We start from the raw sequence: 6330 nt of genomic DNA, 5'->3' as shown, positions 1-6330 counted from the left end.
AAATTCTTGGTTACCAAACAAGACTGCAAAAACACAGTGACTCCATATATGTCATCATCATCATAGATAACAGTTAGAGAAAGCTTAATATATGCTGAGCACTGTTCTAAGTACGTTGAGCTAAACCTATGTGAATAAAAATCATTTGATCCTCACAAAAACCTCAGGAAGTAATTTCTGTTGTTCCCATACACAGACTTGTAACAGGCGCTGATTAACTTGCCATAGTTTTATAGCTACAAAGTGTCATCCAGGTTTTGAACCCAATAGTCTAGCGCCAGAATTGTGTTCTTACCCGTCTACCTGTAAGGAATTAAAAAATAGAAAAGATTCCTGCCCAATTCAGAAAAAATATTTGTAACACATCAAAGAATAAATAATCTTTATGTACAAAGACCTTTTACAAATCATTGGGAGGTGAATACCCCACCAGAAAAAAAAAAGATATTTAGCATTGATAATACAAATTAAACCTAGAAGTTTTTAAACATAATAATAATGGTCAGTCCTTTTTTTGTTTGTTTTTGAGGTATGATTGACATATAACATCATAGATCAGTGCTTTTGAAGGTACATGTTTAGGAAACGCAGGTTGCAGAACAAGTTGTATAATATGACTCCATTTATGACTTTAAAAAATCATCTTTTTAAAATTTTGTGTATTTTGACACTCATACCCTCTCTACACATTAAGTATGGAGTTTCACACGTGAGCTGACAAATATTTCACGTTACTGTAAGGTGGAGCTGATGCCATCCAGCAGTTCAGTTTTTCCCATCTTGTGTATCACAAGATTTATAATTTATTGAATATTTTCTTGTACTGCCCTTTTTAAAATAAACATGACTGGGAAATGGATATATGAGATATGCTGAAACTGGCAAATCTTTAACCTCAGAGAGGAGCTCTTTGGTCTTGAGCTGTTGACTGACTGCTCGATTACAGAGGAAAGTAAACTAGAGAAACGTATTAAATACTTACATAACATTGTCAAAAAAGGTGATGAAGTTAAAAAAATCTTTAAAGATTTAGAATCAGCATCTAAAATGCATTACAATGGTCTAAATTCTGGGGAAAGTTCAATAGTATGTTAAAACTGTTGAGGATAATGCTGGCTAAGATCATAACTTGAAGTGACCTGCCATGAGCACCATATGCTGCAATCTTTTGATTTATTTTTTTTAATTATATTATTGCCCCATGGGAGCATTCATTCCTCTCTTGCCTAATCCAATTTGCTGCGCCTTCTATTCAGCCCCAAGAAATTGTATCTTCTCTTCCCTGCCTGCGAGACGACTTCAGATATCCCTGCACTTTGCCAAACTCCTGTCTCGTTGTCTGAGTCCTCCTCACTCTGTTGTACTGTTTTGCTAGAAAAATCCTAGTCTAGTGCAGTGACCAACTTGCAAAGTTTGCATATTTCCTTGCCCCAGGTGAGTTTGGTGTGCCAGGCTCAGAGTGTATTACTCTGTAGAAAGCAGCGGCTCTAGTAAATGACAAATCACTAAGTAAGACTGATTGTTTCTTGTGTGTGTGTGTGTGGGGAAGATCAGCTCTGACCTAACATCCTTGCCAATCCTCCTCTTTTTGCTGAGGAAGACTGGCCCTGAGCTAACATCCGTGCCCATCTTCCTCTACTTTAGGATGCTGCCACAACGTGGCCTGACAAGCGGTGCCTCGGTGCGCGCCCAGGATCCAAACCTGGGCCGCCAGCAGCGGAGCGCGTGCACTTAACCGCTACGCCAGGGGGCCGGCCGTGCTCTGTTTCTTTAGATTGATCATACTCATAAAATTTTGTCCCATTGGTTGACAGTCTTCTCTTGTTCATAAACAACTACGTAGGGTTTGAGGATGGGCCCCAAAAAGCTAAGAGAAAGCAAGTCTGCATGACATTGAATGACCTGTTTCAGCAAGTTAATCAGCTCTACCGCTAGATCTTCAGTATGTGAGCCAATAAATTGCCTACTTTGCAAATCACTTTGAGTTGGATTTTCTATCAGTTGCAACATAAACCATTCTATGTTAAGGCCTTCAAGATAAAATACCCAGGTTTTTTTTCTCTAAAGAAATTTAACACTGTATGCAGCAAAATACTTGATTTTTACAACGTTTATCTCACAATATACTATTTGGATTGGGATCTCCACAAGGGAAAATACTGGACAAAGATAAGAATGAAATTGTCACCCTTATCTATCAACTTCAAGAAAATTTGAGGGCCAGCCCCGTGGCTTAACGGTTAAGTGCGTGTGCTCTGCTGCTGGTGGCCCGGGTTCGGATCCCGGGCGTACACCGACGCGCCGCTTCTCCGGCCATGCTGAGGCTGCGTCCCACATACAGCAACTAGAAGGATGTGCAGCTATGACATACAACTATCTACTGGGGCTTTGGGGGGAAAAAATAAATAAATAAAATCTTTAAAAAAGAAAAAAGAAAAAATTTGAGCTTCCTAGTCCATGTGAAAGAAATCTTCCTCGGGCTGGCCCCGTGGCTAGCAGTTAAGTGCGTGGGCTCCGCTGCTGGTGGCCCGGGTTCGGATCCCGGGTGCGCACCGACGCACTGCTTGTCAGGCCATGCTGAGGCCGCGTCCCACATAAAGTGGAGGAAGATCAGCACAGATGTTAGCCCAGGGCCAGTCTTCCTCAGCAAAAAGAGGAGGATGGGCATGGATGTTAGCTCAGGGCTGATCTTCCTCACACAAAAAAAAATCTTCCAGTTACCATCAAGTTCACTGGCATGTTTGTAATTTGTCTTAAATATTTTAACCACATTACCCCTTGTAATTTTTTAAAATTTATTTTTTATTTTTATAAAAATTATGTACTTGTTTTTCTCTTCTTCCCCTGCCCCTCCTCCCCCTTCTTCCTGCCTTTTTCCTATCCTTCTGTTCCAATCCAATATTACCACCACCCCAAACTTAGTTGTATAAAACAATAGCAAGCATCTATTGTTAATATCTTGCACAGTTCTGGAAATTGACTGGGCTCGGGGAGACAGTACTCACTCAGGGTTTCTCTTACAGTTGTGGTCAGATGATGGCTGGGACTAGTGTCCTCTCGATGGATTCTTCACTCATATCTGACACCTGGGCTGAGTAGACTCAGACAACTGAGAGCTGGAACATTCAGGAATCCTTGGGTACTTCTCTCGTTATGTGTCTGGTCTCTCTGGCATGGTGGCTTCAGAGTAGCAAGACTTTTTATATGACAGCTCAGGTATCCAAAGGCATGTGTCAGAGAGTCCAGCAGAAGCTATGTTACCTTCTATGACTTGGCCTCAGAAGTCGTACAGTGTTACTTCTGCCCCATTGTAATTATTAGAAGCAAGTCAGTGAGGCCAGCCCATATTCAAGGAGAAAGAAATGAGACTCCACCTCAGGTGGAAATAGTGTTGAAGAATGTGTGGACATGTTTGTTTTTTTAAACTTGGACATGTTTTAATATCCCTCCCACTCCCTTTCCAATGATTCAGTCCTAAAGTCATTAGGTGGGGCAGAGCCAAGTAGGTATCTACATAGAGGGTGGGCCCTAAAACATTCTGACTGGTGTCCTTATGGGGAGAGGGAAAGAGTCACAGACACACATACACACAGGGAAGACAATGTGAAGACACATACCAAGGGAAGAACACCACGTGAAGACAGAGATTGGAGTGATGAATGTACAAGCCAATGAACTCCAAGGATTGCTGGCAACCTCCAGAAGTTGGGAGAGGCATGGAACAGATTCTTCCTAGAGTCTTCAGAAAGAGCACGGCCTTGCTGACACCTTGACTTCAGATTTCCAGCCTCCAGAACTGAGACAATAAATTTCTGTGGTTTTAAGCCACCTAGTTTGTGGCACTTTGTTATGGAAGCTCTAGGAAACTAATACAGATACATTACAACAAAGTTGAGAGCCACAGTTCTGTATTGAAAACAGGGATTATGTCAATGGATGCATACCAAGGCTGTGATCCATCCCTCCATCCCCTGCCCTCTGCCCTCTCACAGCAGGAAGTTGGAACAGTCTTTTGGAGAATCTGACTAGCCCAAGAGAAAAGACCTAAAGATGTTGAAATTGAAAGTTTCCCAACAAATGACCTAGCCAGGTCACTCAGCAGTGAGGCTCAAAAACCCCTCCCCACCTCCAACACAGAGCTTCTAATCTGTATTTTAGCTCTCTACTCTTTTTTTTGTGTGTGTGAGGAAGATCAGCCCTAAGCTAACATCTGCCAATCCTCCTCTTTTTGCTGAGGAAGACTGGCCCTGGGCTAACATCCCTGCCCATCTTCCTCTACTTTATATGGGACGCCACCACAGCATGACAAGCAGTGCGTCGGTGCGCGCCAGGGATCCGAACAGGCGAACTCCGGGCCGCCGCAGCGGAGCACGCGCACTTAACCGCTTGTGCCACCAGGCCGGCCTCATAGCTCTCTACTCTTAAATACGAACAGACAATTGGGGGCTGACCCCATGGCCTAGCGGTTAAGTGCACGTGCTCCGCTACTGGCGGCCGGGGTTTGGATCCTGGGCGTGCACTGACGCACCACTTGTCCAGCCATGCTGAGGCGGCGACCCACATACGGCAACTAGAAGGATGTGCAACTATGACATACAACTGTCTACTGGGGCTTTGGGGAGAAAAAGGGAAAAAAGGAGGAGGATTGGCAATAGATGTTAGCTCAGGGCTGGTCTTCCTCAGCAAAAAGAGGAGGATTGGCATGGATGTTAGCTCAGCACTGATCTTCCTCACACACACACAAAAAAATATGAACAGACAATCGAGGATTACCATGTAGATAGCTGAGAGACGTCTTTATCGTAAAAGACAAGGAACGAAACAAATGGGGAAACCCTGTGGAGAAGACAGCAGATGGTGCGAGAAGAAAACCTCTCTTGTTTTTTAGGAAATATATCCTCAGAGATTACAGTAAGAAGATATTGCAGCTGTAAAATAAAAAACAAGATGCTATTTTATTAAAGAACATTCAGAATACAAAACAGCCCTTAGAAAAAAGCATGGTAGCAGAAATTAAAATTCAATAGAAGCATTAGGAATTATTAAAAAGTTGACAAACTCTCCCAGAAAGTGGAGCCAAAAAGGTAAAAATGGAAAATAGAGAAAAAGATAGGAGGACTAGTCCAAAAAGTCAATATCCAAATAATTTGAGATCCAAAAAAAAAAAACACAAAAAACAAAAACCCAGAGAAAACAGAAGGGAGGAAATCATCAAGAAAATAATTCAGAATTTTCCATAACTGAAGGTGGGGGATATGAGTTTCCAGATTCCAAGATCCCAGCACAATGAATGAAAATAGACCAACTCCAAAGCATACTGTTTGTGAAATTTCAGAACACTAAGAACAAAAAGAAGATTCTGCAAGATCTAGGGGAGGTGAGATCTGTTACATATAAAAATCAAGAATCAAAGTATCTTCAGGCTTCTCAACATCAACTCTAGAAGCTGGAAAGAAAATAGTGGAGTAGTGCCTTCAGAATCCTTAAGAAAAATTTTCAACCTAGGCCTTTATACGTAGTCAAATTATCAGTTAAGTGTGAGGATAGAGTAAAGACATTTTCAGTCAAATGAGATCTCAAAAACACTTACTACCTGAGTATCTTAAGGAGCTACTGGAGGATGTGCTCTTCTGATCCAACACAGGGAAAAGGTAAAGGGACTCTTCCAAAGAGATTGGTGAAAGGGGATCCCAGGATTATATTTGTACACACAACAGAGGGCAACCAGTTCAGATTGGAACAGTGTGACTCAGGAGAGAAACATTTTGAGAGCTGTTGTCACAAAGATACCCACTACCACTGTACTATCTTTTTACTCTCAGGAGCAGAATGCCCAGGTGAGCCTGGCTCACATTTCTAACCTACCCTTGGCTTGCTCTATGTCCTGATGAAGTTCCTGTTCTCCCCTGCTTGACCTGCTGGAAGTGTTCTACTATGTCCTACTCCTGGAGAGTTTCGAAGTAGAAAATTTGTAGGAATCCGTCTCCTGGACATATTCCTACCAAATGTGCAGTGCCAAGCCTGCATTCCAGCCTGCTAGAAACCCCAACAATGCTAAGCCCTTTGTTCCCCAGGATTCACTTGCAGCTTTCTTCCCTAATTTCCCCAGAATAGGCTCTTGTAGCTGTCAGGGAAGCTGAAGCCAGATCATGCCCCAGAGATTATTCAGCTTATTTTCTCCCAGGGGTCTTCATCCAACCATTGAAATATTACCTTCTGCTATAGACTAAATGTTTGTGTCCACCTCCAATTTCATACGTTGAAACCTAATCCCCAATGTGATGGTAGTGTCATGCACTGCATAACAATGTTTCAGTCAACGACAGACTG

Source organism: Diceros bicornis, chromosome 4 (assembly GCF_020826845.1).
Source record: "Diceros bicornis minor isolate mBicDic1 chromosome 4, mDicBic1.mat.cur, whole genome shotgun sequence".
NCBI lineage: Eukaryota > Metazoa > Chordata > Mammalia > Perissodactyla > Rhinocerotidae > Diceros > Diceros bicornis.
The sequence above is the reverse complement of the archived record's forward strand: the minus strand, read 5'-3'. Positions refer to the sequence as shown.